Source organism: Callospermophilus lateralis, unplaced genomic scaffold (assembly GCF_048772815.1).
Source record: "Callospermophilus lateralis isolate mCalLat2 unplaced genomic scaffold, mCalLat2.hap1 Scaffold_83, whole genome shotgun sequence".
Lineage (NCBI taxonomy): Eukaryota > Metazoa > Chordata > Mammalia > Rodentia > Sciuridae > Callospermophilus > Callospermophilus lateralis.
The window spans coordinates 1,811,110-1,824,857 of record NW_027516368.1 but is presented as its reverse complement, the minus strand read 5'-3'; positions in this window follow the sequence as shown (position 1 = coordinate 1,824,857).

Sequence of the window (13,748 nt, the reverse complement as noted above, 5' to 3'; positions counted from 1 at the left end):
AACATCAAAAAATGCAATTCATAAAGTATTAGGTTAGGAGGAACAATTTTACCATTGGTTTAAAATTATTAAAAATGTTATTGCTATGTCAAAAAATACTTGAACAAATTATCTACATGTGTGTGCTTTTTCTTTTATTCTGAAAGTAGCAGAAAAACAAACAATAAGGAGTGTTATTGTTGCATATGTAACAAAATTTTCTAAAATGCATACAGGTGTGCATTTGGTAAATGATGTATGATGGTAAAATATGACTTCATGGTGAGAGATGTTTCTCAGAAAATAAAGTTCCTTTTCTACAAAAAAATAATATATATCAATTATAAATAAGAGATATAACATATATTGCATAAAATATAAGAACTTCAAATAACTATAATAAAATTCTATTAAATTGTGAATATTTGACCAAATAGATTCAGGGGGAAATTTATACTGGATGATGCTCATTTTGCTGTTAAAATGGGTACACAATGAAGTAAACATTCAAAATAAGCTTTTAGAAAATAAACATGACTCAAACCCACAATTATGAAATTACAATGAGTTCATGAGCCAAAAAGTAATAAATATTTTAAGAACTAGAACAATTGAAGAGATATGACACATTAGTCGAATAAAAATACAAATAAAGAAATGCTGTTCTTCCTCAACATTTAGTGTCTGAAGCATAAATATCAATGCTCCACATAATTTGTTCTTCTCTTCTGGCTCTTTTTTTCTATAATTAAAAATTATAGAAACAAATAAAGAGGAATGTAAATGCCTCCCAAATCCATATTCTGACTCACTATCTTTTTTATTCATCAAATCCTTAAGATAAACAATCAACTCCAGAAATCATGCAGGGATAATGTCTGTGTCAGTCTGGAATGTGCTTATCTATATGCATCAGAAAACATCTTTAACAAACAGTGCTCCAGGTCTGGATGCTGCTTCCATAATACAAAAAAGAGGAAATAGAGTGAAGGACAACACAATCATAGGAATTCATATGACTATTTGAAAAAGACTTTCTAAAATCCTCATGAGTGTCTTCTGTTTAATAATCTGAGCAAGAATTGAGTTTCTTCCCTACTTTCTGATGCACAAAAATCCATGAAGTTTATTATTTTTTAATGTTGCTGTAAAGATCAACTTTTTTTGATTTTGTTTGCTTGTTTTTGAAAGACAAAGAATGAATGTTAAGTGGCAAATTGCACAATCAACATAATTATTTTCAAGAGTTTTGCCTAATACCATGTAATGTCACTTTTCAAGATACCAAGAAAATCATAATTATTATAAGGTAAGCCATGAGGATAAGATGATTATTTTGCTAAACATGAGAGAATGAAAAACAATGAACAATTTATTATAATTATTAAACAATTTATAAAGTGTCTGATATGTACTAATAATTTGAATATCAACAAGTGTTATATATTAATAACATTCTTATAGGAATTCTAAACATAATAAAAAGTTCATTTTAATAATAAAGATGGAGTGATTTAATGACAACATATAGAAAGTGTTTTTACACAGATATTTAAAATCATATTTGAGTAAATTTAAGATCAATGAACTTCTAGTTAATTCAAGTAAGATAAAAAACCTTGTGGGTTTTTTTTTTATGTTTTCAGGTAAATCAGGAAAAATTTAACAATGAAATTAATCTAAAATAATCAGTTGTAAAAAACAAAATATTAGAAAATAAAATGCCCAAAACCATTAAGCCAAGAAATCACCAGAATATAACACTGGATTATAGAATCAGAATAGGCAAAGGAAACAGATGAATGTCACAAAAAAATATTTTGAGTAAATGGAAGGAACCATTTCAAATTAAAATTAGTTATTTGGAAAATATTTGATTTGAGTTGAAATATCTATTTTAATTTTAACTTTATTTTTCTGAAGGCTGAGTTATTTCCAATACATCTTTGATTCTCCAAACAAAATAAAATTAATCTGTGGATTAGATGATTTATGTGTTTTTTTCTAATCTGTTCCATATTTTATTTAATTTTTTGACAGTGTGTTGCCTTAATCATAACTATAAATAATATATTATACAGTTCCTAAATTCAACAAGGTAGGTGGCAACTTTAGAATTTCTACAGAATTATAATATTTTTGTAAGAAGTAATCTATTTAAAAGTGTTTTCATATAATCTAATAAAGTGGAGTTTGTAAAAAATATCAGTTGCCAATATCTAAAATTCAGGATAGAGAATAAATGTTGAAAGGAAAAAGAAGGCTAAAGTCTTCTTCCCAAGCGAACTCTAGGCACTATCACTACTGATAAAATTCTCTTTTATATCTGATCCTAGTGCCTGAATTTTTGAATTCCAAAACAGGATTATTGACAACCCAACATGACCTTTCTTTTACCTGTATTATGTCCCTCTGCCACCCTCATCTGGCAAACACTGATTTTTCCTGTTTTGCTGATTATATTTATCATTTATCTTGAGGGGGGGTATACTAATACTTTGCATTTTGAGCAGTTTTGGAACTATTTTGTATGATTACATTGTGAGTCTTCAAAAATGATTTAAAAGTGTATTTTTTTTTTCTTCAGTAGTCTGTGGAAGAAAACATTTGTTGGTAAATGAGCATAGTACAGTGACAACATTTCTACTTTTGTGACTAGTAATACTGAAATAATCACCACCATTATAGTGTCCCAAAACAGCCTTAACTCATCTGCTCTTTCTCTTATGAAATGAAAAAGTGGAACAATTGTAGACAGATCAGTATTCACAGTACATTCTCATTTTCAAATTAAATCTATATAGACATAATTGTCATGGCTATCGTTTGGAATGCAGAACAGACCTTGATTTATTATATTTCAGCTGACTTTTTTTGACAAGAAACCTCATTTTGAATAAAATGAGTATCAATTAAGTTTCACAGCAGAAGCATACAGTACAACTTCCTCACTTGCCACCTTTTTTTTCTTTTTAAAACTTGGGTATTGATTAATATGGACTATATTAAATAGAAAACAACAGAGGGTTTTGACTCTGTGTCTTTACAATATTTGGGTTGAGAAACTTTTTTGTTTTGTTTTGTTTTTGTTTTTGTTTCAAAATTGATGGCTCAGATATTTAGTATTCACTACCGATATCTCATAAATCATTTACTCTCTTTGAGAAAAAAGAATCGTTCAGATTAAAATGTAGAAATATTTATCTAAATATTTCATAGTCCTTACTATTTTAGACTTCACTGAAATAAAATGTGGAATACATCACATTATTATGTGGTTAGATTGTTGAGGGATCACATTATCATATTTGTAGTTATATATGCAGTTTGTGCTTAAAAATGATTTATTTTCATTTATAATGTTAAAAAGCTGAACACTATCATCATTTTCTTTGTTACTCTCAAGTAAATTCCTTACTAAAGGCTGCCAAAACTTCAGCCACTCTTGACTTCCATAGCTTATCTGCAGTAGAATTTGAGAATGGATTTATTCTCTATAACTAAATTTGCATAGGAAGAAGCTTTGAGCTTCTACAAAGCAATGGACTACAATGTATTTTCACAATTTATTCCAATATCATGATAGAGTCCATCTACAGATACTCACAGATGTTGGAAGAATAACTGGGTCACAGTTGCCGTAGTGAAGAATACCAAGTTGTAATGTAGGGGAAACTGGCAGCATTTAGCAGCAAAAGGAGACAAAATTTTTCCAGATATGCATGTGTGGAAGGGATGGAAGTCAGGATAAACATGTTGTAAACACACTAGGTTTGGAAATTAAGGAGAACAAGGCAACAAGTTTAAGTCTTTCTGATGGTAAGAAGACTGCATAATGAAGCAGCAGTCTCAGTAAGTAAGCTGGTACCCTGAGAGCTGAGACTGGAAGTCAGAGACAGGTTCTATAACTAATATGGAAGTTCTGGGGGAGCTGGTGCCAGGCAGGTTAAAAGCTATGGCCAGGGCTGGGAACTGGAGGAGACGGCAATGAAAAAACTAGTAGTTCAGGCTGTATATTTTCATATAGGCACCCTATCAGGCACTGTAAGCCAAAAAGCCAAATAAAGATGACTGTGGGATTTTTATCCTAAGTAGTTGCCTGCCTCATCTCTCTGCTTTAAAATAACTGCTTCAGAGCTTCCCAGAAAATGACACGTCTTCTTATAACTTTCAGAAGTCATAGTGAAAGGAAAGTGAGAAACTGGGAGACAGGGGAGCAAAAATAAAAGACAGAGACCAGGCAGAGATACACATGAGAGTTCATTGGTCAGACCTGATAAATAAAGGCACATGTCCCTATAGGCACAGAGAGGCAAAGCAGGCTTGGGGACCAGGATTCTATGGGGCAGGCTCAGTGATTACCGCTGAGCAGGTCCTAAAGCAGTAGGTTAAGGGTGGGGTTGGTATGAGAGAGTGGTGGGGCTTCCTCAGAAATGCCCTTGGGCGGGAAAGCAAAATTTTTCTGAAAAAGGGGGCTGTAACTTAGGATGGCCATCTAGATGCTAAGCAAGGACCTTACACATAGCAAGTAAAAAGTAATAAATAAATTACTTGTATATAATTTTGCTGTTTCATTGTCTTCTGTCTTCTTTCTTTCCTTTCCTTGCCTTTCTTTGCCCAGTAGCCTCTCCTCTTTTCTCCTTCCCTCCCCTCCCATTCCTCTTCCTTGCCTTCTTTTACTTTACTTCACTTAATCTCTCCTCCTTTTTTTTTCAGAGAATATATGAACATCTCTTGAATCTATTTGGAACTAGGTATGGTTTTCCTGCTACTAACATTTCTGGTCCCTAATTTGTTTCAGTAATACATTTTGCATAATCTCGTTAAACTAAACTTTCTACAACAAAACTCTAGCCTTATAAATTCACTTCCTTAAATATACTATATACTAACTCTTTAGTATATAGTAACGAAATGAGAAGATTTCCAAATTTGTAACCAAATGAGAAGATTTCCAAATTTAGGGCCTTTAGGGACCTAAATAACATAACTTCCACTTATTTTTTTTAATCTTCTCATCCCCATTCTCCTACATTTACTCTATTTTAACAAAGTAAATACTTTAACATTCTTCAACTTTGCCCTATGCCAGTGTTTCCAAAACTTTTCCTCAAAGTTCTGTTATTGGTAAAATGAAGCAAGAATATAAGATAATCACCCTGAAGAAAATAAGACATTAGAAGACTTGTGTCACTTACTTTAAGTTCCATAATTATCTTTCTTTAAAATATAAGATTACATTTTTTGGTATTAGATAAATAAAAAGGCCCAAAACAAATCAGCAATCAGCTTTTCTTATTGGCTACTGTGAGTGATGTTGCTTTGTCTAATCTATCAACTTTTGAAAAATAAAGCTATTTACAAAGTTGACATTTTATGATCGATTTAACCCAGCAGTCATTCCTATTTATTTTTTAGTTTATTGTGACATTATTTTGAGAAAACAATTATTTAAATCTGTGAGTACTTATTTCTGGGTTATTTTCTGCTGCTTCAAACAGTGACTCAAAGTTATCAGAGGTACATGAAGTTCAGAAGACTGTTAAAGATACAGTGTCATAAAAATTACTTGGGCAGAAGAACATGTGTGATATATTTTGTTGACATCTTACTAAAAAAAAATACAACCTAAAGTATTCTTTCTTCTGTTCATAATGACTTATTTCCTACATTCAAAATACTCTATCTTCCAAAAGCCAGTACTATTGTATCATGAGCATCAAGTCTAAGATCCCATCAATAAAAGTCAGTTGAAGTTTCCAAAGTCAACTCATGCTTCTTGGGATTAAATCTACAAGTACAGAATTCCTTCCATCTGAAAAGCCTTTTCTAATGAGACAAATTATCTGTCTCTCAAACATTCCACTTGTGATAGAGAATTGATGGTGGCATACATTTGGACATTTCCATCTGGAAAAGAAGTATAATGTCAATGTTCATAGAAGCCACTGGCACAGAGCAATTCTGAAAATCAGGCAGTTAAATGTGCTAATCCTTCCTCTTTGGGAAAATTTTCTACGTTTTTTTCCTACCTCCTGGTACTTCTTTCTGCTATTGAGTCATTATTATTTTTACATTAGAAGAGGCCTCTGTTTAAAGCTGAGTAATTTTCTATTCTGCTCTGTGCATGAAAGTTTGGGATCTAGAGAGTTACTTTCCTTTTGAGCCTGCTTTGTCAGTTTTATTACAATATGATGGTGTCTACCACCTGTCTTTTGAAAATCAAGTTTCATTGGAACACAGACATACCTATTCATTTATGTATATTCTATGGCTGTTTTCTCTTTAAAATGACAGAGCTGAATGTTGCTGCAGAAGTCATAAGGCCAAATAAGTCTAAAACATTTATAATCTGATACTTTTAAAAAAATGCTTTCTTTTAGTCTAGCTGAGATAGTCTACAAGGCAGTGCCTTAAATCTTTCTGATGTTTTAACAAAGAGTTTCCTGTCATCCTTATGATATGAACTTTATCTTGTGTATTGCTGCAGCATCCCAGATTTTATTTTCACCCTGATGTAACCTTCTATGTTAAAAATATTCTTACTAGATGGAAAAATTTTAGTGGAAGATATTTTTATATCTAGCCCAGCAAATTCTATCCTCTTCATATTTTGGATAAATTCTATCTAAACTTTTTTCTCAAATATTTTAAATTTTCCTTTCTTTCCTACATTTCTACCTATGATGTATATTTAAAATGAACTATTTGGTACTTTTGATATTTTGAATGAAAATCAACCCAGTTGGATTCACTAGTTTGAAGACAGCTTTTGTGTTAGCTTTCTGTAGCTGTGACCAAAATACCCAAGAAGAATAACTTAGATAAGGAGAAATTAATTGTGGGTTCACTGTTTCAAAGGCTCAGTTCATGGTCATCTGACTCCAAGGCAGAAATATGGCAGACGGGCAGATTGTATGAAAGCTACTCAACTCATGACAACTCATGGCAACCAGGAAGTAGGATGGGGGGAGGGGAGAGAAAGGAGAAAGAGGAAGGGGCTGTGGATATAGACCCTGATGACATATTTCCTCCAGCCATATTTCATGTATCTATAATTACTACACAAAATTCCATTCAAAATATTAATCCATCAAATGGCTTAGTCCACTGAAGAGGTTTTATCTCTGACAATCTAATAATTTTATCTCTGAAAATGGTTATTACTGGATATCTTATTCACATTACATAAACTTTTTATTTGGACAAAATCATATCCAAACTATAACAGTGTTTCTATTTTTCATGTTACCATAAGCCATATTTTAATAAATAAATTTTATACCATATATATAATTTTTATTTCAGGTTCTCATGAGAATTTCCTCAGTGTCCTTCCTTTTTCTACTAACAATCTTCATGAGTACTTTCTGGGTTCTGCCCAGTCACAAATTTAATGTCCCATCTCATGAATACATGGATTTATTCTGTCAAAATTAACATGCTTTCAAGTTGCTATAATTTTTTTTCTCATTTAAATTTATTTTTAAAAAGTCAAGAAAAAAATCACGGCTTTAAAAAAATAGATATATTTATTGTTATGAGAGAAGACATGGATGTTAAATCCTATATTAGCAAGCAAATTAACCATAATTTCAAAAGGAATTTTAATGAACTTATTATTTGTGTTTGTAATTAAAAGTTAAAAAAATAAAAAGCAACACAATATAAAGTGATATTCTCATTTAAAAAATATTTTATTTATTTTTTAAAATTGTTGATGGACACAACACCTTTATTTATTTAATTTATTTATTTTTATATAGTGCTGAGGATTGAACCCAGTGCCTCACAAATGCTAGATGAGTGTGCTACCACTGGGCCACAAACCCAGCCGCAAAATGTTTACTTTTTTTATACTCGAGTTTTTTCTCTGGCCACAAGAACTAACATCTCTCTTCCTCTGTTTTGATAGGTATGAACTCTGTGCATGTGTCCGAATTGTTAGTATGATGTATATTTATGTGCACACACAAGGGTTTCACAGTATTGCAGTATTCAATAAAGTAAACATAATTTGTGTTAATCTTCAGATGTAAGCACCATATTGATCCACTTGATTGAGCAAAGTTCTACTGATCTGTGCACATGTGTGATAAAGACTTTTTTAAAAAAATCTATTTTTTTAGTTGTAGATGGACAACATACTTTTATTTTATTTATTTATTTTTTGGTGGTGCTGAGGATCGAACTCAGTCCCTCACATGTGCTAGGCAACTGTTCCATCACTGAGTCACAACCCAACCCATGATAAACACTCTTAAGAGCATAAAAATCCATCACTGTTTTTCTAAATTGATGTTTTTTACTCTGATCTTCTGTCTAAAATCTACTCTTATACATGTGTATTGTCTGCCTCCTATATGATTGTCACTATGCTCAAATCTGTAAATGTAACAGAATAGGAAAAAAAATGCAACAAATAGATAAATTCTTCATGCATTATTGTGAAAAAAAGCCAGCCAGAAAATATATATCTTACTATTTTGACAGGGTAAACCTATGAAGTAAACTGAGGAAGGTAGAGATTTCTGCTGTTGGCAATGGTAGAAAACATCTTGCTAACAAACCCCCTTGCTAAGGTTAACTAGTAAAGTAAAAAAAAAATACACACATACACACACACAGACACACACACACATACACACACACTCACACAAACAATTCTATGTGAGTAAGGGAAATGACACCAAGACACTGAGAGAATATATCAATGCCAAAGTTAAGTGTGGACTTTCTCATTAAGGCATTCAATGACTCACAATCACAGACCAGAAATAGACTTTTCAGAAAACTCATTGGGATGGAAAATCAAACACAGTGTTCATGGCTCATTAAAGATGATGGGCCATGTGAAAGTCCTGAACAGTCCTCATCAAAGAAGATACACAAGTGGTAAATAAACATCTGAAAAATGCTTTGTGTCATATGTCAACAGACAAATACAACTTAAAAAAAAATGAGACACCACTGCTCACCTATTAGAATGACTAAAATCCAGAATATTGAAAATATCAAATTTTATCAAGAAAGAGGCACAACAGGAACTCTCATTCACTAATAGTGGTAATGCAAAATAGAACTGCCTTCTTGACAAAGAATTTGGTGGTTTCTAATAAACTTAAGTCTTATCATGCATCTTAGCAATCATTCATCTTTGTCTCCACCCAAAGGTTATGACAATTTATGTTTATACATAGACTTGCTTGTAGATGTTACTATCAGCTATATTCATAATTGACAAAGCTTGGGAGTTACCAAGATGTTCTTCATTGGATGACTGGATAAATAAATTGTGTTATATCCAAAGAAGTAGTACTTACAGATAAAATATAAAATTTCAAGTCATGTAAAGAAAGAGAAGAAACAAATGTACATTACTAAGTAGAAGAAGCAGTCTAGAAAGTGAGCATATTGTATGATTCCAACTACATAACATTCTGGAAAAAATCAAATCTAAGAAGACAAGACCATTGATTGCCAGGGGATAGAGGATGAATAGGTAGAGCACAGCTGATTTTAGGGCAGTAAAAATGCTCTGCATGATACTATAATGATGAACACATGTCATATACATTTGTTCAAATAGAAAGAATGTAGAACACTAGGAGTGATCCCTACTGGGAATTGTGGAATTTGGGAGATTTTATCTGTCAGCATAGGTTCTGTCAGTTGTAATGGAGGCATGGTGCTCATTGGAGATGTTAATAATGAGGGAAACTGGGCCTGTTTGGGGACAGAAAGTACATAGGAAATTTGTATTCTGTCCACTCAACTCTGCTTTGAACATAAACTGTTCTAAAAAATTAAAATATTATTAAAAAGCATGATGACCTCTCGTTATCATTTCAGACTTTCAGTTGGGAACATGAAAGGATAAAGATGATGAGGAATTGGCCAGTGCCCAGAGATTCTAGGGCAAGTTCAAATCAACTCAACTTGTGTCAAAATAAAATTTTTGTCCCTATTTAGATGCAAATGAGTAAATCAGATATGAGGAAGGAAACACAACAACTGACATCAGAGAAATACACACACACACACACACACACACACACACACACACATATATATGTATATATTCACCTTTGTCTTCACCCAAAGGATATGACAATTTATGTTTATATATAGACTTGCTTGTAGATGTTAATATCAGGTATATTCATAATTGACAAAGTTTGAGAGTTACCAAGATGTCCTCCAGTGGGTGAATGGATAAATAAATTGTATTACATCCAAAGAAATAGTACTTACAGATAAAATATAAAATTTCAAGTCATGTAAAAATAGAGAGGATGATATATGTGTGTGTGTGTGTGTGTGTGTGTGTGTGTGTATATATATATATATATATATATATATATATATATATATATATATATATATATAACAACTAAGGGCTATTATGAGCAACTACACACCCCAAATTGAAAAACCTAGTAAAGACAGGTAAGTTTCTAGACACCTACAACCTGCTAAAATGAAACCATGGGGATATAGAAAACAGAAACACACCAATAGCAAGAAATGAGAGTAAATCAGTAATAAACAGCTTTACAACACAGAAAAGCAAGAACTGCATGACTATATTGATGGATTTTGCCAAATCTTTAAAGAAGTAGTGGCAGTTTTTTTCAAACTATTCCAAAGAACAGAAAGGAAAAGGAAAGCTTCCATACCAGCCTATGTGCCCAGCATTACCCCAGTACCAAAACCAGGAATAGACACAGCAATAGAAGAGGTAATGGAGTGCTTTTGAACAGGGAAAATAAAGGAAACACCTGGTCACTCTTGGTAGGAATGTATAATCATTGTGAAACACAGCATGGAGTTTTTTCAGAAAATCAAAAAAGAAGACTACCATGTGATCCAGCATTCCATAACTGGATATATACCAGGAAATAAAATCAGTATATCAAAAAGACACCTATTTTCACATGTTTATTATTCCAATATTCTCAATAGCCAAGAAATGGCTTAGTGTCTATCAACTAATGATAGATATAGAAAATGTGACAGGCTTATACAATGGAATATTATTCAGCCATACAAAACAGGAAAGTTCTGTCATTTGAAGCAACATAGATGGAACTGGAGGGAATTATATTAAATGAAATAAGTTAGGGACAGACAAATATCAGATGTTTTTATGTGTGAAAATAAAAAGTTGGCAAATAAAAATATTGCTACCAGAGCATAGGGATGTGTGTGTGTGTGTGTGTGTGTGTGTGTGTGTGTGTGTGTATGAACACATGTCAGGAATTGAACTCAGGGGCACTTCACCACTTCACCACATCCCCAGCCCTATTTAGTAGTTTATTTTGAGACAGGGTATCACTGAGCTGCTTAGTACATCACTTTTCTGAGACTGGCTTTGAACTTGCACTCCTCCTGCTTCAGCCTCCCGAGCTGCTGGGATTACAAGTGCGGGCCATAGCATAGAAGATTGTGAAGGAGGAAAGGATCATGAAAAGATTTTTAATAGGTACAGGGGAGCAATTGGCTGGAAGGAATAACTTCTAATGTTCTATAACACAGTAGAATACCTATGATTGGCAATAATTAATTGAATATATTAAAATTGCTAGTAGAGAGGATTTTGCATGCTCCCAAAACAAAGAAATGGCAAATATTTGAGGTTATACATATTCCAGTTTCCTTAAGCTGATTCTTAAACATTGTTTGCAAGCTCTTATTGACATGTTGTACTTTATAACATGTATAATTATGATGGTTCAATTAATAATAAAACATTTTAAAAGTAAAGGGAAAGTTAACAAATAGTAAAGTTGATTCTTTAAAAAATCAATGTAATTTTTAACTTGTGGGAAGACCAGTTAAAGAAAAAGAGAAATAAATAAGAAAAAAAAACAGCTAGTAATGAATGAGGGATAGCATTACATTATTAAGATTCTTCCAGTATTCTTCAAAGTATTATTCATGTGATATTAAATTCCCTGATACCAATTAAAATCAACATTAACATTTGACTATAGAGGAAGTTTTAAAACAGGGCCAAACATTTTTTGACACATTTTATTAAGCAGTGGAAATTTTTGTTTTTTCCCCTTGAATTTGGGTGAGCCTTTGACTATTTTGACCTAGAGAGTAAGGCAGACATGATGCTGAGTTTCTCCCAAGAGCATGTGGTAAAAGACCCTGAAGCTTTATATTATTTGCTGGGGACAACAGCACCAGGCATCCCCTCTCTACCCTTCAACTAGCAAAAGTCTGTTATGTGATAAGGAGGTCAAACCCACATGCAAAAGCCATGTGTGATTTCTCTGGCCAATAAGGCAGCTGTGCCAGAACTTCAGGTTGCCCAGATATTGAGACCTCCATATTACCCCAGGTCTAAGCTCAGAGTCACCCTCAGTTGTTCTAGTCTTCCTAGCTAAACCCCAGATATCATGCATGGAATAGCAAAACCTATATTCCCTGAGGTCTGAATTTTCAGCTTATGGAAAGGTTGTTGTTTTATCTTTCTAAGTGTTGAGGTGGTTTGGGATGACACAATAGATAAATGGAGCACCTAGAATCTGAAAATAGCTACTGAATTGTCCCTGTTCATGCATGCTATCCTCCTGAGATCACTTCCATGAGTAGAAATAAGATTAAATATTAGAATGATAAATCGGACCACATTTCAACCTGTTTAAAATTTTCTATTGGACTTTCAATGTCCTCAGCAAAATGGAGATAAATATTTACTGTGATTTACTGAATTTTCTATTTTTTTTCTGTAGTTGCCTAGCCTGAACATTAAAATTAGACCAGGTTACCCTGTTATGGTCTTATAAAATACATATTTTTGTTATTGCACTTACTAGGGTTATGATTTTATATGCATTTGTGAGATTGTGTGAGTAATGATGTTCCCTTTTAAGTTCTAAATTTCTTGAGGGCAAGAACTAGATCTGGATTTGATCATCATTTTATTCCAGGCACCCAGCCCACTGTCTAACCTAAATTATGTGGTCAGAAAATATTTCTTAGTGCTGATATTATGAAGAATAGTAAACAAGAGAAAATCTGAAGTGACATAAAAATGACTTGGATCAGCTCAAACAAGAAGGCTTAAAATGCCAGAGGCAGAGATGATAGAAAAAAAAAGAAAACAGAGAAAGATTTTGCAAGAAGGCATTCTCAGTAAATGCTTGTTTGCATGCCTTCAGGACCACCTCTTTCTTTGAGATAAGAGAATAGATTGTGGCATCCTGAAAGAATTGTTGTGAGAAGATGGGGATAGGGCCAGATAAACTGATCAATGAGAAAATATAATCCCAGCACCCATAAATTAAAAGTAGGGGGATACACATTTTGCCAAAACTATGCAGGAGAGGTTGTATGATAGCATTTTTAATTTTCAGAGAAGGAAGATTTTGACAGCTGCTTCAAACTAACAAGAATCCAAAAACAAGAATAATTTTGATACTGTCATTTATGTGCCTATCACAATTACAACCACATAAAAAGCAGCATGTATAGCACAATAAAATACTAAAACTTGCCAAATGGAATGAGGCAGGCATGTCAATCAAAACATTAACTACATCATGTGATTTCTTTTTTCTTTTTGTATTAATGACAGCCTTGGTTTTGAAGGACAAACTATGGGATCTACGGGACAGAAATGATTTTTTTTTAAATTAAGCTTGTTTCATATTTTCTGAATATAGTACTTATTCTTTTCAGGATGTAAGAGATGTAAGTTTTGAACATGAGGCACTTAGTAGTTAAAGGCATGTCTCCTGATGTCATGGAGAAAT